Here is a 12,978-nt window from a genome sequence, read left to right on the forward strand (position 1 = left end):
AAATGGGCTTGTGAAACCCAGAGAAAAACTCTCTCAATATATCTGTAGATATAAATATATATTTATCCAAATCACATCAAGTAAAAAAGGCAAAATGACAAAATTAAAAAAAATAATAACAAAAAGTATAAATTAAAACACAAAATTTTAAGGCAAAAACAAATATCTTGATGTCTTAATACGATGAATATAAAATATAAAGTAATACAACAAGGTTAAATATCTAAACATTTAAACTACTTCAGCTTTTCAAAGCTTCTTTTTCCAGTTGAAAATGACATCATCACGCCTGAATCTGCTTCCAGGAGCCGTCCAGATCAGGCTTGTTCAGGATATTTAGAAATCGTCCTAACAGTTGAAAAATAAAAAATAAACAGAGAACAAAGTCATATATATGATTATAAATAAATAAAAAAGAAAACTATAAATAAAACGACTTCTTTCATTTAAAGAAAAAGGTCTATCAGTCCTCTTGTCGTGTGTGTTTGCAGCTCACAAAGACGACTTACTGAGCTTCAGGATCCAAAAGGATGTATCTGCCAAATTCTTAATGTGGAAAAACGTCCATGTGTTTTCTTCTCCAGGAGACGATGAAGACACTGTTTGTCTGCATGATGCTCGTGCTGCTCTTTGCTTCCGGATTTTCCAAAGTGAACAATTTTCAACCAAGCGAGCACCGACCTGAAGAAACACCTTATGAAAAGTTTAGAAGACAGCATGTAGATGCTAAGATGACTGAAAAGCTGTGTAACACAGAAAGATCAAATAGGAATATCTACAAAATTGACAACAGTTGTAAGGAAACCAACACATTCATCCTCAGCATTCCAGCAAAGGTCAAATCCATTTGTAGAGGTGATGGGAGGTACGATGAAAATAGCGGCATGACGTATAGTACCGCAACGTTTCGCATAATTAAATGTAAGCTAAAGCATCAGGGAGCCAGGAAACCCAGCTGCCAGTATGAAGGCAGGCTTCTCACTAACAGGATCATTGTCGTGAAATGTGAAGGGAAGTTACCTGTGCACTTCGATCGGGACCTTCTACCCTCTGAGCGCAACGATGGCGAGCAACTATGAGGAAAGAGTGGTGTGGAGGGGGGGCGTGGTCTGCGATGCTGCTGCAGGTGAGATGGATGTACCTGCGCTGCATTTGCTATCACGCCTCGCCAACTTAAAAGGCTTTGTGCTGTCTGAGTTGTTGGTGTTGTGGATGTGTTGGCTGGCAGTCCACAGACAGACTGATTTACACAACTGTGGAAAAAATAAAATTAATAAATAAAAAAAATTGGAAAACATAGATGTGTCATTATTTCATATAGATTTCAAATAACATACCATTTGATGTCAACATGTTTTAGTTGCATTTGCAGTGCTCGTGCTGTTATATTCTTATGATTCTGTTCATTTTATGAGTGTATCCTTCAGCCTTGCTTCACATATTTACTGCTGCTTGATCAGCTTTAGTCCTGCTAGCATCAGCACAGGTAGAAACAGATCACACATCAGAGAATCGGCCGTGCATCTAAATGCAAATGGAAACTAAAAATGAAAACATAGATAACTGAGCTGAACTTCATAGATCTGAAAGTTGACCAATGCATACATAGTGCTAAAAATCAGGTATCGGGAAAACACATTATTTTATATTATGCTGATGTCAATTGTTATCCTTTTTTAAAACTATATCATATAATAAAGTCTGTTTTGAAGTTTACTATGGTAAAAAAAAATATTTTAAGGCTCTTCAGATATACTGTAACTCCATAGGTATGAACCATCAAAGCATTTTCATCATAAATATAAAACTTCATTAGGTAGATCTGTTCAAATACTCATTAATGCAAATATCTGATCAGCCAATCACATGGCAGCAACTCAATGCAGGTGTAAAAGGTGAGGTCTAAAAAGAACCTTTAAGAAAATATGAATCCATCTTAATCAGTCTTTAATTATGAAGCAATCGCCTAACTCCCTCTGACAAACAGACCTGTGGCAAAATTTATAAACCACTTTTGACTTTTTCCAAGGTGAACATTGTCTGGCAGCAGGTGCCCTTCCCCTCCCAGATCACGCTTCATATCTGATTTTCAGCTCTAAAGTTTATTTTTCTCTTCATAACAACTGTGCAAAGGATGATTTCTGAGGATGATGACTCATTTAAAATGCTTGGATGCTGACAATTATGCAGAGTCAGGCATGGAAAGGCTGCTCTTTGTGACAGGTGGGTGCTGTCATACATGGGTGTAGCTGCCAGCTGTCCTCGAGGCTTCACCTCTGCTAAACGTGTGTCTCTGAACTTGACCTCGTCTCATAAACTCTCCTGTGATTTTTATTTTGCATCCTTGGTTATTCAAATGAATGATTAATATATTAATATAAATCTATACAGATTTGTCCACACTGGATATGACAGTAAGAGTTAGTAAAGCTCTGTTAACGTGTCCCTCTACAGCCTGTTGTTTCTTAGTTTCACCAGTGAAACTGAATTAAAAACAAAACATAGATGACATATTGTCGCCTAGGCAACCACCAAGCTCCCAGTGCCTACAGACATTCACTAAAACATGCTGGTCATTGGATCGTTTGAATAAATACCTTTAACTAAATATCAATGTTTTCGACATGTCTTAGTTTACATTATTACACAGTTATTATGAGAGAGCATGTCTAATATTTTTCCACTAAACAGTCGTCTTCTCCTTTGGTTTGTTTGTAACAACCATTTATAAAAACTTGTGTTTTGCTTTTGTTTTATTTTTAACTGCAATTCTGGTCGAGTAGCTTTTATAGTGTTAATTCAACATATACTACAAAATAAAATGACTTTTTTTAAAGTACATTTGTGGACATTTTATTTTCAAATTATCCAATCACAGAATCAAATGCACAAAGCCTGTGATGTCATCAAAGGCACAAAGCTTGTGATGTCATCACATTCTGTCATTGGAAGGAGAAATTCAGTCAACTGTAGCAACTCTTTGGTGGCAGAACTACAAAACAACCTGTTTGTTAAAACCAAGATAAGGAAGACACAGAGACGCAGAAGCAGACGCAGAAGCAGACGCAGAAGCAGACGCATATAAAATGGCAGAAGCACAGATGGAAGTGGTCGTGAGCCCAAATATAACAGTTTTGCAAAGATCGGAAAATGACCTCAAAAAAGCCCAAACACCAAATCCTGAAACACGTCCTCTGGCACAAGTTCAAACAGAAGTGGTCGTGAAAGGCAAGAAAAAAAGGGGGCAAAAACAGAAAAGAGTGGCTGAAGAACCCAGACGACCGATTACTCGGGCGTATGCTCGGGCTCTTCTAGAAGCCCAAAACAACGTGGCTGATGGAAGCAACCTGAGAAATGAAGAAGTGTCAGGAAACCCTGAAGGAACCTCTGAAAGGGAAAACCCTGAATCCCTCCCTATGTCAGAACCAAAGGACGACGTGAATATGGAGACAGAGGCAAACATGAATAACGCCAGTGGACAAAACCCTGGGCCAAATGGAGGGACGTGGCAACATCAGCCAAATCCCAGATTTATACCCCATCATGGCAGAGTCCAGTATGATTCATGTTGTGAGATTGCTGCTCTCAGGCATCAACTACAAGCTTCCCAAAACCACCAGAACGAGCTTTACTGGAAACTGGTAGCTGCTAATAAGAGGGCTTCTTATTACCAGTCTAAGGTGACCAAACTTCATGCACAGATGATCGCCGACAAAAAACAGCATGAAGAAACAATTAAAGAGCTCATAGAGCAACTGGAGGAGGCTAATGATAATAATAAGCCTGATAAGAGCAAAACAGAGGTTCAAGCAAAGGACAACCAAGCAGTTGTCATGCTGGATGACATGATCCGTGTCCTGCACGAAGACGTCAGCGACCCTACCACAGAGCAGTGTGTGGATTCTTCTACACAAACCACAGAGGCTTCACACACGGACTGTGTAGGTCTGAAGGAGGCTCAATTTGAAGTCCAATACAAGACTCAACAAGAGCAAATAGGAACACTCCAACAACAGCTCCTAGAAGCTCAACACCAACTCAAGGAACAGGAAGATAAACATAGGCAGGACCAGGAGACACTGAACATGGAAATCAGTGAGCTTAAATCCCAGCTCTGCTCCAACAAGGAGCTTCATGACATGAAAGTAGAGACTCTTTATCAAGAGGTGAAAGAAGTCAAAGCGTCCTACATTAAAATCACACAGGAGCAAAATGAACAAAATTCCAACACAGCAAATGGAAAATCTGAGCTTCTGGTGGAAAAAGACACCAAAGAACAGGACAAGGAAGAAGAAGAAGACTCCCTGACATCAACTGAGATGTCTCTGCATGACTCTCTACAACAAACAGAAGACAGAGAGAAAACGATAACTACCAATCCAGCTGAACTCGAAACTGAAGCTAAGACTGTGCCAGAGAAAAAACCCAAGAAGAAGAAGAGGAACTGGCTGCGTCGGCTTTTCAGCTGTACCAGTCCACAGACAGACTGATTTACACAACTGTGGAAAAACTAAATAAATACAAAAAAATAAATAAATTGGAAAACATAGATGTGTCATTATTTCATATAGATTTCAAATAACATACCATTTGATGTCAACATGTTTTAGTTGCATTTGCAGTGCTCGTGCTGTTATATTCTTATGATTCTGTTCATTTTATGAGTGTATCCTTCAGCCTTGCTTCACATATTTACTGCTGCTTGATCAGCTTTAGTCCTGCTAGCATCAGCACAGGTAGAAACAGATCACACATCAGAGAATCGGCCGTGCATCTAAATGCAAATGGAAACTAAAAATGAAAACATAGATAACTGAGCTGAACTTCATAGATCTGAAAGTTGACCAATGCATACATAGTGCTAAAAATCAGGTATCGGGAAAACACATTATTTTATATTATGCTGATGTCAGGGCTCTGAGTGCGGGCAGGTGGAAATGTGGATCCAAATGCAGGACTCCGAGACGAAATGTAACTAAAACCACAGCTTTTATTGCTGGCATGAAACAAAAACAGAAACCAAACCATGAAACCAAGCAGGAACACACAGGCAGGGTCTGAGGGTACGACGCGACACCAAGCATGGGAAAACACAGGGCTTAAATACACAGGGTAGTAATGAGGGAATGGGCCACAGGAGGGAGACACAGCTGGGGGAGCTGAACTTCATAGATCTGAAAGTTGACCAATGCATACATAGTGACAACACATTATTTTATATTATGCTGAAGTCAATTTTTATCCAATTTTATAACTATATCATATAATAAAGTCTGTTTTGAAGTTTACTATGGTAACAATTCATCTTTTTAGGCTTTTCAGAAACACTGTAACTTCATAGGTATGAACCAACAAACCATTTTTCATCATGAAAATAAAAAATAAATCTAAAGGAGATAAACATCACAACTGTTCAACCAAGCATTAAGTGCATTTTGAAACAAAGAACGATGTACACTCAGCCAATCACATGGCAGCAACTCAATGCAGTGTAAAAGGTGAGATGTAAAATAAAACAATTAAAAATATTAATTAATCTTAATCAATCTTAAAATATGAAGCAATCTTCTAACTCCCCTTTACATACAAAGCTGTGGCCAACCTTACAAACCATTTTGAATTTTTTCCAGCCGAGGCGTTCAAAATAACCAAACTGCTGATAGTCACGGTTTAATTTGGGCAGCTGCCTGCCTAATATAATGTAAAATCATCACAATATTTTACACAAAGAGAGTAAATGTATCCTTGTACTCAGCTAAGACAGCTGGGCTGCTGTGGCTTGTGTTTATGTTCAGAGTGACATCTGATTTAAAAGCAGACTGTCACGGTTGCGGCTGTGTGCAGGCAGGATGAGGACCCAAACGCAAGCTCACGGAGGCAGGAATGAACTCAAAACACAGCTTTATTGCTGGAGAGAAAAACCATACAACCTAAACGAGGAAACTATAACGTAATACACAGAGAAACACACGGCCATGAATGAGGGAGAACGCGACACAGAACTGAGGGAGACGCAGACATAAATACACAGAGGGTTAACGAGGGAAGTGGGAGCACACGGGGAACACAGGTGACACTGATAATCATAACAAGACACGGCAGGAGTAAACGCAACACTGACGGGAGACTGTCAAAGTAAAACAGGAAGTACACGGAGGTTCAGAGAGGAGGAGAGACAGCACGGGGAGAGCACGGACATAACGGGCTGGGAAGACATGGAATAAAACTCAAGGAGGGGAAACGAGGGCTCACAGATAAACAGAGGGGCACACAGGAAGTAATCAAATAAGGAACATCTTAACAGAAACCATGGCATAAATAAAGAACAACACACAAAACATATGAAAACTAAGAATGCTGGGCCAACATGGCCCAGGATCATGACAGACAGCAAAAGACACTGAGCAGCATATCAGTCAGCATGGGGAAAATGCCATAGATTTAAGGAGCCAGGCTAAAATAATTGGTTTCTAGTGGGTTCTATTGTAAGTGCTCTATATTTCAGCATGACATACTGTATGCATCCTACACTGAGAACCCTTGAAGCTGATCATCAGGGTATGCTGTGTACTTCTTACACAGAAGATAAAATAACATGCAAAGATTTTAGATGGTTGTGGTTGGTCCTTACACACAGATGTAAGGTCAAAAAAAAAAAATCACCCACAATGGATCGTTCACAGACGCTGGTCCAGTGGAACCCACTTCCACAAAGGCTGCACCTGCTCTGGCAGAACAGGAAGCATCAACTACATAGTAGCTATTTTCATAATTAAGACATCAACTATAGGTGTTCCCAAAATGTGCCATGTTGTCTGCACACCTGACAGCTCAATAAGTCCTGTGTTGATTACAGATGGTGGTTGTTTCCAGAAACAGCACTTGCATAAAACAAGTACAGAGCACTTTATGAGCCAACCTGCTTCTTTAATGAGCATTTAGGTTGTTTGTATTCAGTGTTCACAGATAATATGCTCATTAAAAGGGGGGATCCACTATGTCCTTCTTCACAATCCTGTCTGCCAACTTTAAGAAGAAATCAGAGTGACGCAGAAGCTTTAAAACAGTGTTCAGAATAATCAGTGATGCTTTTATCTGAACTGATGACAGATAAAGATGAACGTGAGTGTGGCAGAAGAGTAAGTTCTCCCTCTTTCTTGGAAGTATACAAAAGTATGTTGTTTATAAAAAGTTAATAAACAAACAACAAGTTCTTACAGAATGAGACGTGAAGCCTGGAGATGAGCAGTTCAGACACGCTGTTATTAAATTCTACCTGAGCAGGTTATAGTTCACCTCAGTTACGGAAGAACAAATAACACTTGGCTCTGGGAGCTTCAGTTTTTATACACTGTCGCAGCTCCACCCTAAGCCATCATTTGCATCAACACCTACATCACATATTGATATTATTTATCTGAATATTTATCTATCATAACTCTGTTTCTACACTCACTTTATATGAGTGCTTGTTGTTTCTTGTATATTTGCTGCTATGACAACTCAGTTTCCCTCCTGGATTAATAAAGTTTCTCTGATTCTGAAATACAGTGAGCCATTATATTTGTAGTTTCTAACTAACAATATAAAGGCTCAGCAACCGATAGAACCACAGCACGTCCCACTGGCAGCTGAAGGAACTTTTAAACAAAGGACTTTGTAATTGAAGCTTTATTTATACAGGTCGGCTCATTGAGACTCAATGTCTCATTTACAGGAGAGACCTGTTCCAGACAAACATATTAAAATTACAACAATTAAAGAAAAGTTTGTGTAATGTACTCAGTCACATTAAAAACGAGAACAAGTTCCCAGAGATGGTTTCACAAAAACATGTGTACGTCTTTTGAAGTCTGCAAGTGAAATTAACGGAGAGCCTTAAATCCTTCTGTCATGTTTTCCATGAAGACGGAGCAGAAAAGCAGAACGCCTTCTTCCCAAGCTCTGCATGAACTGATGGAACAGTGGATGTAATGATGTCCTGAGACTGCAGGCTGTAACTAAACTGTTTGCCTAACATGTACTCTGATAAATAGGAGGCAGTAACCCAGAAACAGATTGATAGATAAAATGATACTAATGGACCATCCTGTGTAAGACCAATGAGGACCAGTTAACCAGAGAACACAGAGTACAGTGGTGTGTTAAAGGTTTACAGACAGTTATAAATCTTAATGCCCCATGATGGACAAAATCCAACAGATGAAGAGAGCGAGCAGAGTCATTCATATAAATCATGTCACTGTAATCCAGGGCAGGTAAAAAAAAGGTGGCAGCAACAAGCTTTTTCCTGTGAAACATGATCTGTTCCTGGAAGAGAAGCCCAACTTCAGCCTCAGTGTCTTTATTAGATGTTCAATGTGTGGCTTATAGGAACGACTGTCATCAACCACAATACCGAGGTATGTGTACGAGGCCACAGTTTCAATAGAAATACTTTGAGCAGATACAGGAGAAGGAAATAAAGCCGGACCCTCTTTCTGTTTGTGAACAACATGACTTTGGTTTTTTCTACATTTAAAGCCAGTCTGAGCCAGCTGAGACTGAATACTATCAACAGCTGCTGTAATGGTTTGAAAACGATGTTGATGGTATAAAATGAACAGATGCATCTAGATTTTGTGCCACACCGTTGACATAAGTAGCCCAGGACTAGACTTGTAGTCAAGACCGCCTAATCCGAGACCAAGACAAGACCAAGACCAGAGGGTATCGAGACCAAGACAAGACCAAGACCAAGTTGAGACGAGACCAAGACCGAGACCGAGTCGAGACGAGACCAAGACCAAGACCAAGACCGAGACAAAAAAAGTCTTTAAACTGCAGCCAGATGCTATTCTATATACATATTCAGGACACCTTAAACTAGTTTTTTTAATTAAGCAGCAAGGCAGAACAAAGTCGGGCCTGTATCAAGACACAGGGACTAAACCCCAATTCAACCAGACCCAAAACTGATCTGGAATTAAAACAGGACTACAACAATAACCAAGACAGAACCAAAATCAGAACTAGATGATAGTAGCACTAAAAATCATCATAGACCTGCACTACACTTATTTTTTAATTCTACCAAAGTACAATATTTAGATTGAGAAAAGTTTATATAATTATTTAGCCTCGTTGTGCAAACAAGCCTGCATAACTTAATAAATATAGAATTTGAAAAGTAACAAAGGGTATCTAAAAAGAAACACTAGGTACTAGATACATGTTCTGATGAGTTTTGGCAAACAACCATTTGACTAACATGTGTGTCTCACCTGCTCTTGTTCCATCTCTGTTCTGTCGTCATTCTCTCTCTCCCTCTCTGCTCCTCTCTCTCCCTCTTGTGCTGACAATCAAGCCACACACCAACATCATCAAATACAGTTGAAACCAGATATTTATGTACTCTTCAGATAAAAACACAAACACTTTTTTAATTGTAACATCAAATCACATGGACTCTACTAACCTATCAGAAGCTTCTTTAGCTCAGAATGGAATCGTCTGGAGTTTTCTTATTAATTAACAATAAACTTAGTGTATATGTGCTCCTAAATTTGATGAAAGTGATTAAAATAGACAGCTCCCTCTTTTTATTCTGACATTTAACTAATTCAAAAGATATTTCAACATTTATTTATCTAAAACAAAAGTTTACTCTAAATTGATGTTTACAGTAAAAAAAAGTTTTTATGTTTTCTCCATAAAGTGTATGTAAATATCTGGTTTCAACTGTGAATATCCTGCTGTGTATTGAAATTCCTCTTGTTTTGCATAGATATACTGAACAACATCCAAAGCATAATATATAAAATAACATCTACCTGAGTTTTTTCTTTGAAAGAAGCTCCTTATGTCCATTGTTGTGTTCATCAGTACACAACTGAAACCGATTTAGAGAGTTTGTTTAGCCGTGGAGGGTAACAACTGAAAATATGAAATGTAAGCTAAGACTAAAAAATCAGCATTGCTGTTCAGCTTTTTATTTATCCATTTGTTGATTCACTCGAAGAGCAAGTAACGCAACCAAGTGATCAGTTTGATATCAATCTTTTGTGATACACCGTCATATTTACATTATTAGTTTAGTACGAATGATTTGCTTTGGTACCTGGTCAAACTTAAGCTCTCCTCTCTCTGCAGCAAATTCGCAGGCAGCAGCTTCTCCCCCCTCGCTCACATGGGTGCTGCGCTCAGTCGCCTAGTGCCTGAGCTCGGATCATACCAAAATTAGGGGGAATTTACGACGGTGCGCTCTGTGCTTCGTGTGTTGTTTTTGGGCTGAAGCCCAGTAAGCCACCCCCCCCCCCCCCACTCCGCTGATGGTTGACTCCAAATCTCCCGAACACTATGTCGATTTGAGAACGCAAGACCGAAACAGCGAGACCAAGACCGAGACCAAGACAAAAGTCCGTCGAGACCAAGACAAGACCAAGACAAAAGTCCGTCGAGACCAAGACCGAGACCAAGACAAAAGTCCGTCGAGACCAAGACGAGACCAAGACCACGTAAAAGTGGTCTCGAGACCGGTCTCGAGACCAAGACCGGTCTCGAGACATCCAACTCTACCCAGGACAGAACCCTGTGCACTCGTTTAGTGACATTTAAAAAGCTGGAAGAGAGACCATTGAGCTGAACGCACTGCTGATGTCCAAAAGAACATTAGAGAAGCATCCAGCTGCTCGGTCTGAAAGGCCTATTTCCAGTAATCTATGACATAAAATGCTGTGGTCAGCAGCTCAGCTCATAAACCAAGGGACTGGGAGCAGCTGCTGCTGAGTGTTGCTGGAGTTCCTGTGCTGTTAGATCCTCATCCTCTCCATGCAGCTTGGAAGTAGGTGAAGTTGTGCCAGAAGAGTTTTTGTTGTGGTCAACAGTGTCAAAGGCTTTGATAGATCAATAAAAAGAGCTGCACAGTAGTTCTTTGCATCCAGCGCTTCATAGACGTCTTTGAGAACTTTTATCGAAGCAGTTCCAGTACTGTGCAGTTTCCTAAAACCAGACTGGAAGGGAGATAAAATCCTATTTTCATCCAGATAACTTTGAAGTTGATTATTTACCAGCCTTTGAAGAACCTTAGATAAGACACAGAGTTTGGAAATTGGCCTGTAATCATTAACTGTTGAAGAATCACCAGCTTTCAGTGGGGGAGTGCAGAGGCACACTTCCACATCTGTGGTAAAGCCTTCTGTTGTAGAGAAAGATTAAAAATATAAGACACTGGCTCAGCTATGATATTTGCAGCCAAGTGCAAGAAGGAAGGAGAACGATTGTGAGGACGAGTTTCTGGTGTTGGGGCTATTCAAAGCCTTACAAACCTCTTCTACTGTGACAGGTGTGAAGGAAAAGGTATCAGTAAGCAGGAACTACGAGCAGAGTTGTGTGCAAGAGGTTTACCATCAGATACTGTGCTGAACAAAGAACAAGAAGCAACAAAGTGTTTGTTAAAGCAACATTTCAGTTTTGTGTGACACAGGAGTGGAGTCGATCTTTAAGTGAGGAGGAAGCTCTGAGGAGTCACAGCTGGCAGAGACACTTTATAGTTTGCCAAAACCTCCTACGGTCGTTTGGACTGTCAGTCGTTAAAGTAAAAAATAGTTACATTGGATCTTGATGATGGAGGCAGTAATCCAATTACACAGCTAATGAAAACGTAGCCAATCAGCATCAGAGCCAGACTTCCTGCCCAGGCCTGGTTTCTCTCATGTAGGAGATCGGCCGGTACTGAACCAAACCAGGCCTGTCCCGACCTTTCACCCTGACCTGGCAAAAAGGGGCGTGTCTGTCCACAAAGTAGACACACCTCTCCTGTAAATGTTCCCAAACTGACATTGTCAACCTGTTTAATACGACCCCAGTTCAAACTGATGCGGGCTCGGAGCGTGAGAGTTTAGTGTTTCTCACAGCACCAACTATGCAGTGATCACTCAGGTCGTTGGCAAAAACTGCAGATGTGGAAAACTTACGCAGCATATTAGTTAAAAAAGGTCAATAAGAGCAGATTTATCTGGGTGTTTAGGATCAAGGCGTGTGAGGCTTTAAATAATTTGAGTCAGTTTTAAAAACAAGCAGCGTGCCTTAAAATCATCAGACACAGAAGAAAGCCAGTCCCAATGAAAACCATCCATCTGAAAGACGTCATTAAAATGCAGCTCAGATAAAAGTTGAACCAGAGACGGTGATGTGCTGGGGGAAGCAGGTGGAGGCTGATAGCAGCCAACAACAGTCTGATTTCCAAACAGATCAATAGTTAAGGCCAAGATTTCAAATGGCTGAGGTGCAGATGGAGAGAACAAGACTTGAGCAGCAAGACAGACCTTCACACAAACTTCCAGACCTCCACCTTTTCTGGGACAGTCTGAGTGCTAAATGTTAAATCCATCAGTTGCTACGTTTTTATCCAGTAAAGATTTGGAAAGTCTCAGAAACAACAATGATACCAGCACCGCTTGAACAGGCCCAGATTCCAATCATATCCATGTTAGGAAGCACACGACGTGATGCACGTGTAACCCAGACAGTTTTTAACATCTGCTGGTGTTTCGCATTCAGCCAGAGGCCCAGGGTTAGGTTGGATACCAGACAATAATAAAAGCATCGTTATTAGACTCTAGAGCTCGTTTATAGCTGACACCACATGTAGAGTTTAAGTTCACACAGAGACGATGACATTTTTCTAAAACAGCAAACAATAAACAAGAAATGTAACAAGAGTTTCAGAAGAAGCTGTTTTACAGAGAAATGATTCCTGAAGACAAAATTATTATTATCATCCTTTATTCTCCAGGTGAAATTTAATTGAGATTAAAAATGTTGTTTTCAAGAGAGACCTGGCATCATGGCAGAAAGAGTCAGAACTACATCATAATTCAAACAAATACAAAATAGGAGAAACATTCCTACATAAACTTCATAAAGTTTCATTAACAGACTTTGAACAATGGACTTCAAACTTCCCCCCAAAACAACAGAAACACATTTGAAGATAAT

The 12,978-nt window shown here is 40.0% G+C and overlaps 1 long non-coding RNA gene across 1 annotated transcript; it reads right to left on the reverse strand.

Annotated features, from left to right (window-relative positions):
• Positions 1-391: 391 nt before the first annotated feature.
• Positions 392-6,054, reverse strand: LOC120714435. Its single transcript, XR_005691413.1, has 3 exons — positions 4,588-6,054; positions 1,021-1,253; positions 392-693 (listed from the first exon to the last, which is right to left on the reverse strand). It is a non-coding gene; the product is annotated as an uncharacterized LOC120714435 (long non-coding RNA).
• Positions 6,055-12,978: the final 6,924 nt, after the last annotated feature.

Source organism: Simochromis diagramma, unplaced genomic scaffold (genome assembly GCF_900408965.1).
Source record: "Simochromis diagramma unplaced genomic scaffold, fSimDia1.1 OVJJ01000596.1, whole genome shotgun sequence".
Taxonomy (NCBI): Eukaryota; Metazoa; Chordata; class Actinopteri; order Cichliformes; family Cichlidae; genus Simochromis; species Simochromis diagramma.